We start from the raw sequence: 12,299 nt of genomic DNA on the forward strand, positions 1-12,299 counted from the left end.
TTCTTTCTCAGAATCAGTATCACTAAAACTTTTCCTAAATTCATTGTTTCGCCTAGTTACAACAGAATTTTAAAAGGTATCTTAAAATTACACAGGTATTTGTGTTTTAATTTTAGGTACTTCTAATATCTCATATTTGAATTCCATTATTTGCACACCAAGCAATAATATTCTATGTGTGCTCTCCAGCCTAGAAATCAGACGTCAAACTGCCTCTTTGACAATGTCACCTCTGCTTCCTGCATATGCTAAGAATCACCATATTGACGTGACTGAAAATTAAAGTAGTCCTAGCACCACCACATCTCTGTACGGTATCACCACCACACATTTCAGCAGAAGTCTAACAACCAAAGAAAAAGTGATCATGAAAGACTATGATCCTTACTCATCCACATTCTCAGTAGTTTCAAACTATTTCTAGTGTAAAGACCAGCAAAGCCTCGAAGCAAAGTAAGGTTCCAATTTAGATTTCTACTGCCACTCAGAAATACATAATAATGTTCTTTCCGTTTGCAATACTTCAGTGTCCTGCTATAGCGATCTGTGAATAGCTGGCAAAAGGTTTATATTGCAAACAAAACCTGATAACATGAAATGTACAAGTATCATTATTTAAGGAGATGACTTGTTACATCATCATGTTTGTATTAAAAACAAAACCAGAAGCTGTGGACTCCCATGAAAAGGTTTTCTGTTTCCTAGCCAAAGGCCTCTTCATAATACTTCCTTTGTTTCCATGTCGAACAAAGTGACTGAACTTAGTAGGACATCTCTCTTCCCTCCCAGGACCTTCCGCTACCACTCTGAATGTGAGTTTCTTTTCCTTAAAGTGTGTGCAAGGTTGAGTGGGGAATAAAGGACTAAGGTACCAGTCCCTCAAAGGTTTCTGTGTGTGCCTGCCCTCATGCACTGCGATATACCTTACATGATCATCCATACTGACTTCCACATCACTCAAAATCAAGCAAAGACACCAGTTTTGGCAGAACCCGGGTACTCAAGTTTGACTTAAGGGTGTGCCCTCCATGCAACGTAAGCCACACACGCCTTTTTCTTTCCAGACTACTTATACAGAGCTCTTATACAAGACCACTTATATACAGAGGTCTTATACAAGACCACTCAGAGCCACAGAAATACTACTTTATCTCTCTGCGGCCTGGTGACCAGGAGCTGGGTGGGCTGGGTAAGAGGCAATCTCCACACCACACAAATCAGGACCACCCCCTCTGCTCTCTGAACAGACTCACATAAAAGATATCACAAAGAAAAACAGAGGAGATCCTAATCAGCAGCTGCAGGTGTGGATCTACTGATTATGCTTTGCGCTATGAAGAGAGTAAAGGTGCAGTAATCTTTACCTTGACTCATAAGCCAAAAGACTACACTGCATGGGCAACCCCTCTATCAGCCAGGAAGGTAAATTTTCACCCCTCCATCCTCAGGTAAACCTCTCCTGCTATGGTCAGCAGCCACACTGGAGAAAAAAGGCTGAACAGGATTATTTATTGCCTTAGCAATATTTTTTTAGAATTACGCATACAAAAATATTTGTATATTTAAACAAAGCAGTACACAAGCCCCCTCAAATTTGTAAGACATTAGAACAAGAGAAGCACACACTAAAGACAAAGGTCCATGACATGTCTGGCACATCCCTTACTGGAGCTCTGAATGTCAAACTTGACACTGAAGTAACTTAATATTTAAAGTGATCCAAAAAACTTAACTCAGGCAGCACTACTGAAAATAAAGTTCAGTGTTCTTACCTGAGATGGTTTTGGTTCTTTTCCAGAGGTGGAAAAAAAAGTCACTGTCCTACCGTTATCAACGGTTGGCAGACAAGCCAACCGCATAGCGCTGCACACGCACACCTTCCTACTGAGGAGGAAGCATCAACAAGCCATGTAGTGCTAACTGCCACACCGTAAACCTGGGCATAGTCTCACACAAATATTGTGTTACTCTCAGGCAAAAAGTCTTGACTCATGACACATTAAAACTGAGACTTTAATTAGGTACAAAGGGAAAGAACATCTGCAGAACCTTTCAAGGCAGAAAGTTATCTTAGCAGTATCCATGGAATCCCAGAATCTTTCAATTTAGTTCGATCATGCTCTGAAGATCTCCATATGTAGCTGTAACAGGAAGCCCATGAGTTTCTAAACTAATTTTTAATAATCCTAAAACTTTACAGCTTGGGTTAGGGAAGATACGTAGCCATGAAGACTGCTATCTTGACCCAAAATAAATATTTTCATGAATCTCCTAATTGGAGACAGGCAGCAGTGGTGGCTGCAATGGATTTTTGCATTACCCAAATAAAGACTTGGCTGCTCTCCATTTCTCTGGGTCTTGAGTGCTTAGGATGGTTTACCAACAACTGAGTTTGCTGGGGGGAAAAAAGAAAACAAAGAAAACACATTTCCCAAATTTCGTAAGCCAACAGATTACAAACTATCCTCCAAATCACTCAGAGACCAGCAGAAACCTTTAGTAAGCTAAAAAAAAATTAAGACCATTTGACACACAGCCTGTGACCCTACGGTTGCCTCAAAAATCATCAGTAATGAGCAAACCACGGTTTGAGACATGCTATCTCATGCAGTTAATCCTCTTCATGAACTGAAAAAAAAATCAACCTTAGATTTGGGAAAGAAACAACAGTTTATAATGAATCCAAGAGGAAACTCTTATTGGCTCTCGTGGTCTTGTGGCTAATGGCAGGAGACTTCACAAGAGTTTACATAACTAAATAGGAGTGCCACGCCAGCACTGGGACACCTTTCTACACATGCCAGTCAGCAAGAGCGGCAAACTAACACAGGACAGGGGACAGCACCAGCTACTAGCCCCAGTACAGACCAGGGGCTCCCATCAGCTTGCCACCCTTGGTACCTCCCTGCTCCTCCAGCTACTGCTGCTGGGACTAGCTATGCTGAGACTTGGAGAGTGACGGCACACCCTTGCTACAATTAAGCCATCATTTAGCTGCACGGATGTATCCCCTGGCATTTAGCTGACTCACACTGGTACCCAAGCCAAGAACTTCTGGTGAAAACAAACTCAGCAGGAGAAAAAAGCAAATTACTTTCCCAACAAAGAGGGACGGGAAGTTCTGGGTACAGAACAGCCCAAGGAGAAGCCGGCCCGTTCACTCCCTTTGCAGACACAGGCCTGCCCATGAGCTTTGCTACACTATAGCTCAGGGCAACAAGAGAAAAAGCCCTGATGGGCACAGAAAGCGAGGTTTAGACTATGATGCAGACTGGGGACATGGCAGGGGCAATAGCTGTTGCAACCAAGCAACAAGTTTCTCTCTCTTGACTAGATTACAGGAACACTGACAGCAATCTCGCGTACTATTTTTTCAAGAGCAAAAGAAGCTAACAGGTCTCACTCTAGTAATTCCACTTCTCTTCTGCCTCTCCACTGCCATTTACACACCCCCACAGCACAACCCCACAAATGGCTGTACCAGCAAATTGCACTAGTTAAAGAGTCAGTTGAAAAACAGCTGCCCTCCACACCGATTTCTTTTGTTGTTGCAAAGTTATTTTTAACCCGGATCAGTTCCGTGATCCGATATTATCACAAAGCCTCACCAACAGTTTTACAACCACAGTCAAAAAAGTGGCAAACTGCCATAACAGTTGTAGTATTTTTAAGTCAGCTTTGGTGCTGAAGGCAACATCCCATTAAACTGCACTGCTCATCAAGCTATAAACGTAAAATGCTAGCAGCTTCCTTCAGTTCAAATGGCACAGCTATGTTTCTGGAGTTATGAACAACATTTAATATCTGCATTTCTAAATTACAGCAATAGCTCTACTATTGAATAGCATTCAATTTTTTAAATATTTGTGTAATTGAACCATCTTTGTATTTGTGTCCATTACACTTAACATAATTTTCATCATAAACTAGCAGTTCTAGTCAAAGGACACCAAGATAGGCTTTCCAATTTATATCTTCACGTGCCAGAAAACTGCCAACTCAGTACGTTTGTACAGAGAAAAAATGCACCAAACAGAACCCGATTCCAGATCCCTGGTACTTTTTTCATAGGATGAGTTTTATGATTCACAGTGAATTGGTCTCTAATAAGAGAGAATAAAAATCATCTTATTAACACTGGACCGTGGCCTGCAGACATGCACTTCTGACACAGCATTGGATGAAATCTTTCAGCCTCTGTGTCTCAGCTCCAGGGTGTGTAACATGGGTGTTCTCTGGCCTCAAAGAGACATTTTAAAAGGCCTATCACTATCTATACCTTTTGAAATACTGCAGTGACAAGGATCACAAAAAACAAAGAGTACTAAACATAGGGGGCTGGCCAGGTGGCATGCAGTCACACAAGACATGAATCTCGAGCTAAAAGAGCTAGCAATAAAAATGAGCGCAGTTAATAAAATGGCCATCATCCAACACCTGCTTTACTAGACAGAAGCATCCTATGACTATGCATGTACACAGCACCACACAAAATTTTACACGTAACTTACTTACTTCTTGACTATGATGCAGATCATAGCCGTGACATACTGAAGAAACTATGGCTAGCTTACTGTTACTTTTAGTTTTTAAAAATCTCATATTTCAAAACACAAAACACAAGCACATCTGGATAATGGTGAAAATATACAAGGCAACTGCAAAACCTACAACTTCTCCCTACTTTGCTTATCACAAATAAAACAGCTAGTTTTACAGCAAGGATGAAATAACAGTAAAATAGTAGATATTGTACCTCGCCACAGGCTGATACGGTTTTCTAGTCCACAACTGGAGAATGAAGAGGGAAGGTAAAAGATGGGATTTCCAGCTCACTGAGGGAGGACTTGAAGTTTCTTCCTCACACAGAAGGAGAAAAAGCTCTTTCTGGACTGTACAAACGTGAAGAATAAGACAAGACGCATGACCTCATAACCACAGCAGGAATCTGCGATGACAAACCAGACACTTGATCTATTTAGGGAAAATAAATAAAATTCAGAATATCAGTGGTGTGGGCCCACAACAAGCAGGTGCAGTACAAAATGGATTCAAACACAAATTACACCTAGTAGATGAAGAATAGTCTAAGCTGTACCTAACACTGGATAGCAGGGAAGGCATGAGGACCCTCTTCTCAATCCCTGCCTAGCACCTTCAGTAAGACTTCATTTATAAAAGCATTTCATTGCATTTAACTTGTGCAGAGTTTGTTATTCAGTTCTAAGCAACATGGGGTTTTGAACATTACAACCTATACCAAACTGCTCATCTATACGCTTCTATGTGCACATTTTATTTGCCTGATTAGTGAAATTTGCTTTTTAGCTTCCACAGTATATAAATGTCAACTATAGCACCATGTAATTACCAGCAGTAACCAAAGTAATCACACTGAAACACCAGTAAGTATACATTCTGCAACCATTGTGTAAGACAAATGCTTAGGCAGGCTCTCAGCAATTGTTAGCGCAGCACCGTATCCTGCAGGGTGCTGAAAACTGCACAGAAGCTGTGCCAGCTCTTTATCTCCCCCTAAAACCAAATGGGGGGGAGAAGGGGAGGCAGCACCCACCTTACCAACAGCTGCCCAGGTCCTAAGGAAAGGCCGTTGCCAGCTTCTACCTTAAAGCAGCTGAGAACGTCAACACATTTAACGTGCCTTGGTTACACAGACGATAAACACACAGAGTAGACACTGTACACATCGAGCTGCAAGGATCAGTAAGCACGTTTTCAACACTATACAAACCACATTATGCAAGCCACACAGAAAGTATTTTCTATAGTTTCTAGCCCATTCTGCTGCTGTCAAAAGTAAAAAAAAAAATCCCTTAGCTACCTACAGGCTAGATAAGAAACAAAACTGAAAAAAAAAAAAAAATCAACACCACTCCACAAATCCACACTATTAAAGCAAACCATGTAAGCATATGCTTATTTTTAGGCACGTGTTTCAATTCTCCTGATATCAAGGAGACCTAAACACATAACTAAAGATTATGAACAGCCCTGAAGTAGCACCAATTGAACTCAGTGAAAGAAACCTCCTGCTGTTTCTAATGGTTTAAGGATCAATTCCTAAACTTAGAGCATGATTTTCCACTCCCTGTTTTATCTAATTGGGGGAAGGGAAGGATCCAGGAAAGAGACGAAATATAGTAAAATAAAGAGTGAAAAGGAACATTTTCACAATCATGTTTTATTTTACCCTCAATATATTAATTGCCAGAAACTGACCTTGAAAAACAAAACAGATTTAAGTATTTGTGTTCAATTTTGATTTTCATGAATCAATTTTGAGATGGCTACAAGGCAAAAAAGTACATTAAGGATGGAAGAAAGTATCTGGGTGGAGGAAGAGATGTGACAAATTATGGTTTTTAGGTTTTGGAAGAGTCAGAGTAACAACTACATTAGGCATTCATCAGACTACGTATTCTCTGCTTTGAAGATCAAAGAATTTTGGGAGATCATTTAATGAACTTTATTAAAAAGCATCTCTACCACAATAAACCATGGGATAAACATCCTATAAATTTACATTGAGACATAAAAAAACCAGTGGGTGCTACAATATACATTCACTGATTCCCAAACTGCCAATGGTCCTTATGTTAGGTTCATTTTATGGAGAGTTTCTGCGGTTTTAATTTTGATCTGAGCCTTCCTCCACCTTACATTATCCAAATGTTAGCTCAAAACATTTAGATAAATACATAACTCTCTAACAAAACAGAAGAACAAAACCACTGTTTCTTCACCTTAAGCAATATCCTTTTAGAAGCAACATGAAACAAGTACATTTACATTTCCTTTGGGAGAGCTAACATAACATCCGCACAAAGTTTTCCTAAAGCAACAGCACATACCATAGCTGCGTTGTAGAGAAGCAGCATTAAAAAGGGGCGGGGGGGGGGACGGGGACCAAACAACCTCTGATCACCCAAGCAGTGCACTGGAAACATTGCTACTTTAGGAAAGCCACTTTACGGTACTAAGAGGTAAGTTTACTACTTAAAGAGTTTCCTGCTGTCGGATGCTATTCAGCAAAATCGGCATCTTGGACAGAAGCGCCTCAGCCCGCCGCTGCCCCCCGCTCTCCCAGCGGCAGCAGCCGGCAGCCGCCCGGCCGGAGCGCGGCGGGGAGGGGCCGCGCGCCCCTCGGTGAGCGCCCGCACCGGCGGCGGCGTCCAGTCCCGGCACAGCCGGTGCCTAAGGCGTGCAGGAACCTACCCCTCACAATTCCCTCGCACGCCGCTCTTTTGTTTTGTTTTTTCTTAAGAGCTACAGTCCCGCAATTAAGAGACTTAGAAGTCCGTGGAAGTTCACAGAAACACCACTCCCGCAAAAAACACAAACACAAAAAGCCCAGAAACCAGACGCGTTTTCTGTCAGTCCGGGCTGCCGCCGGCACGGCCTCGGGAGCAGGCGGGGCTCCCCCGCGGGGACGGGGACCAGACGCGCCCGCCCGCCTCAGCAGCTGCCCGAGCCCAGACCGGGGCCCCCACCGCCCGCCAGCCCCCAGCCCCGCGCCGCCCCGCTCCCCCACAGACCCCTCCCCGGGGGGGACTAAACAGCCCCAAAAACAAAATCAGGAAAAAAAAACCGGGACAGCCCGCGCCGAAGCCCCCCGCGCCCCGCGGCGAGGCCGCCCGCCCACGGGGGGCAAAAAACAAGGCAAGGGAAACCAGAGGCGCTGCACGTACGGATGCGCCCGCCTCACCCGGCGGGTGCCCGCGGCCAGCCTGTGAGGGCCGCCGGCGCCGCGCCCCCCGGGAGGCCTCCCCCCGCCTCCGGCGCCGCGCCGAGCCCCCCGGGGCCGCAGCGGAGGACCGGGCTGCTTCCCCCGCCGCCCCCGACCCGCCCGTACGGCAGCGCCGCCGCTCCCTCACCTCCAGCGCCGGTGTGTGGCGGCGTGAGGCGGCGCGGCGCGGCGGGCCGCGGCCCAGGCCCCGCCCGCGGGCCGGCTCCTCCCTCCCGGCCCGGGAGCCGAGGCGGCGCGGGCCGCCCGGTGTGCGCCCTGCCCGTGCTCCCCGCCCCGCCCGCGGGCCGGCGGCCCCGTGGCCCTGGCGGCCCCCCGTCGTCGCCTGCCGCCTCTTCCCCTGGGTTTGCGGGCGCTCTGGGCGCAGGAGGTTGTTTGGGGCACGGTGGGGGCCCAGGGCAGGTGAGCGGCTGGTGGCTGGGGGTCCCAGGTCCCCCGGAGACAGGGCTGCGAGGGGTCATGAAGGGCTGCGTGCTGCTGTGGTGTGCAAGGCCGTGGTGGCCCACTGAAGTGTGACAGCACCTGTTCGCCCCTTTTTGGCAGCAGGGACTCTGCCTCCCCAGCCAGCCGGCCGTTCGAGCCCAGCCTGTCAGCCGGGAGTGAAGGCTCACTGTCTGGTGCGTGCTCACTTCCTTGCCTCTCCTTTCGTTTCTCCAGGATTGCGGTCATTCATCACATGTGAGCTCCGAATACGGCTTCTCTCGTAAAACTACTTTTGGGCTGGCCGCCAGGAGACACATACCCCCTGAGCAGGACCACACAAGAACTGTCATTGCAGCGTCCGCCTGGGCACTCCCATCTACACTGAGAAGGCCAAAAATCCAAGTTGTTAATGCCCCCAACAACCTGTACTTTCCATGTTCAAGTTTTGCTGGCCTCAGGGAGGTACTGAGGAGGAGGACGGTGAGGAAGGCTATCAATCAGTGTAGACTAATGAATGTAGAAAGGAAGCTGGGAGAACAAACGTGCAAAGATTTCTTACTGAAGATGAGGGGTTAGTAGGACCTCATCCGCAACACTGCTGCGTTGAAGGAAACGTCTGTTCTACAGGGGCCTGAGCTCTCAGGCGGCAGAGTGCTGGGGCTGTACCACTGCCACGCGACCCAAGGCTGCACAGGTGGCTGTGCCTGCTCACTGCTCGAGAATGGTTGCAAACCCTTAGCGTCTGCTCAGGACCTTTTTATTCATGGTAGAATAGACTACTCCCAAGATGAGTGCGTAATAACTGTGCATTTATAGCTGTAATTACTGGTATTGGATATGCTGACTCATGCACGTTGAATTCCAAGTGCAGAAGGAATTATTTTATGTGTGTGCGTGTTGAAGAAAAGAAATCACATAGCATTTCAACATGCTAGTTCCATTTTGTTCAAGGTCCTTACTTCACTCTGGTTTTTATCTGCCATGGTATTTAGAACAAATGATAGCAGACCAACTACATCGTATGTTTACTCAAATCCATGTGCAATAGTCACACCACTTAAATGATGATGGCTTGGCTAGGTCAGAGCTGCAAGAGAGATCTCTGGTAAACTAGCTTCTGGTCTCTGATGCCTCAATTTCTGCTTTTCACACCAGTAGTAGTACAGTGGCTCATACACACTGCAGTCAGATGTGCCATCTGGCTCAGCTCTGAATCTTTAGAGTGGATGACACTTTCTTAATGTATTCAAAATCTGCAGCATTAACTCGCTTGTGGTGATATGAGTATTTGGAAGATGATGGAGAATAATCTAATACCATCAGGGCTTCTCAGAATTTCCTTTCGGATCTTTAAGGTGCACTGCTTCACATTACGTTTTCACCTCAACCGGCAAGACTGAACTGTCTTACAGAACTCTTGCAAAGGAAGTTTTAAGAACTGCACATAGGAGTGACACTGATTACATGTGGTGAACAGGCAACACCAAGTCCCAGGCCCAAGAAGAGCAGACAGAACCCCTAATTCCTCTTCCTGCAAAAAAGCATCCTAAAGTAGGAGAGAGTTTCTTCCTTCTTTCTTCTTTGTGCTGAACCAAACAGGTACCTGAATATTTTTTTCCACTCATGCGTGCACTCAGTAACAGTGCTATATGGTGTAAGAAAACTATCAGTAAATGACAATTTATGAATCTCGATGACCATTTTCTTCTCCTCACACTGCCAGGGTGGTAGCTATGTGTCCTGGGGTCTGACAGCAGCATCCTGCACAGATATACAAAAAACAGCCTGAGTTGCAACTAGCTATGGTAGTAGATTGCTCCTTACAATCTAATTTTCTGCAATTATCATTTTGGTAGATTACCCTGCACTGAATTCCATGCTAACACTTTATGCTGCTTACATCATATGAGCTAGCGAGGTAACTGCAGGAAACCTGGAGCCATAAGTGTTAGTCCAACTGATTTTTCTTATTCATATAATCACTCTCTGCTGGGATTGATGGTGATGTTTATGTAGAGGACATTTATGTTCATGGCTTCAAAATATTAAAACATCTCACAACCTATGTATTTCTTCCACAAAATATCTGAGATGAGAAAAATACTATTGTTTTGTTTTATAAATGGGTGACTGAAGACATGTATTGACAATACACTACGGCAGAGTGACAATCAGGTATAAACTCACCTCGCTGGTTTGGACTCCTTCAGACAGCTTATATGAATTAGCTTTATGCTGATGAGTTTGTTACCTTTCCTCCCTCAACAGCTTACATTCTTCACTGTGTGGGAAGAAGTGTAACTGTGTGCCATGCCTGAGCCAGGACAAGTTTATGCTACTGGGAGAGCCAGTGGTGCACAAGTCCAGGATGAATTTTGCTGGAACCATCAGCAGTTGCAGCTGGATCATTTTCCAGTGCAGAACATTTAACATTTTTATTGCATGTTCACATTGTCAAAGTATTTACATAAAGATGGCACTATAGAGTGCTCAGTCACTGCAGGACACTTACGTGAGTTCCAGTTGTTTCTAATACAGGAGTGAGATCAGATGATCAAAGTAATTTTTTTTGTTTTGAAATCCATGAGCTGGTGCTGATCTGAGCTACTAGCTGCGTACATTCAGCATACAGAATGCAGCATCATGCGCAGATAGTATTTTAGGCCCACCTTAGTAATTTCATTTACATGTTCCTTTGGTTTTACGTATCCAGTAACCATGGACCAATTTTTGAAGGAAAGTTGCACATAGGAAGATTTACTTTCCTCAGCATTAAAACAAAAGAAACTAAGAAGGGATTTCCTGACATACGAAAATGCAGTAAGGGGCAACTTAGAGCCTTCTGTGTAGCAATGAGTAACACAGCCTTTTGCATCAAAACCCGTCTTCTAGATCATGACTTATGCAGGAGGTAAAAGTCAACATGCTGTTTCAATACTGACAATTCTGTGATATGTTGATTTGGAGAGATTTTTTTTCCTAGAAATATATAGAACTACAAAGAGTTCTATTTCTTCTCTTCATTAAAATAAGCAATTTTCTTCCCTCTCCTATGTTCCTCTCCCACCATGTCTTTGAAGAGTATGCAAGGTTATATTAAAAAAAAAAACAAATTGTTTTCCAGTTCTACTGATTTGATCAGCTTATGAAAATAATAAAAAAAAATTATATATGTCAAAATAATATTAAGCATGCTTATTAAGGATACACTTTACAGGACATTAAAATTTATTGATCTCTTATATTTGTCTGAATATTCAAGGGCAGTTCCTCCTTTCTGTCTGGTAATTGCAGATATCATAAACTTCTTATATTCTTACATACTGTCAAGGAGATGTGAGCTATGGCATATCAGCTTGTCAACACTAAGCCTGAATTTTGTTTGCTGAAAACAAGGGCAGGAGAGAAGGCCTTATAAAAGGGCCTTAAATGCTTTTAAGAAAGCAGACCTTTTTCAATAGGGATTACCTGGATTTCTGATGACTGCTTTCACAAGAGCATGTCTTTGGTATCTAAGAACCGATTGCTCCTTTCCCCCCCCTTTTTTTTTGCTGCTCCACAAGCAACAGAGATGACTGAGCGGAAGTGGTCACTCAGCTATGCTCTAGAAATCAGAGAGCTCGTCATACAGATACTCACATGAGCTATGGTAATTCAAATGTTTGTCTACAAGTTGGCAAATCAGTCATCTTGATCCCTTCCTCAGAACAAAACCGTGGTCTTTGTACCATTTATGTTATTATTCTGAACAGAACAGGTGCGTTTTTCTGGAACCAATGAAATATGGGAAACTGTCTCCTCCCTGAATCACTTTCTGCAGTCCAGCCAAGCTTACAAATAAATTTGGTATTTCTGGATTCCTCATCCATGACTGCATCCTCTTAGCCACCCACATATCCTTGCATTTGTCCTAGTTAGTGAACAGTTCTGCGATAAGCTGGGTTTCTTTGGTTGGTCTTGCAACTATGAGGCTGCAGAGCATGCATGTATGGTGCTGAAAACATGTAGACAGGACTTCCAGTATGAGTGTTGCCATTATTTCCTGTTTTTTTGAAGACAATTGCATAATCTAAGCCAGGTCCACAGGGGAAATTGCATGTAAGAGAAAAGA

The 12,299-nt window shown here is 44.3% G+C and overlaps 1 protein-coding gene across 3 annotated transcripts in view; it reads right to left on the reverse strand.

Annotated features, from left to right (window-relative positions):
* The window catches only part of PIP5K1B (phosphatidylinositol-4-phosphate 5-kinase type 1 beta), a 115,217-nt gene extending 107,278 nt beyond the window's left edge, over positions 1-7,939 (reverse strand). For 2 of the 3 annotated variants that reach the window (XM_082336581.1, XM_082336579.1), the window contains exons 1-2: positions 7,896-7,939; positions 4,757-4,974 (exon numbers count right to left, since the gene is read on the reverse strand). The gene's annotated coding sequence lies outside the window, so the exon portion shown is untranslated. Of the gene's footprint in view, positions 1-4,756; positions 4,975-7,873 lie in introns of all 3 variants that reach the window. The other variant, XM_082336580.1, reaches the window with a different exon arrangement.
* Between the last annotated feature and the right edge of the window lie 4,360 nt (positions 7,940-12,299).

This window comes from Platalea leucorodia (genome assembly GCF_965183815.1).
Source record: "Platalea leucorodia genome assembly, chromosome: Z".
Lineage (NCBI taxonomy): Eukaryota > Metazoa > Chordata > Aves > Pelecaniformes > Threskiornithidae > Platalea > Platalea leucorodia.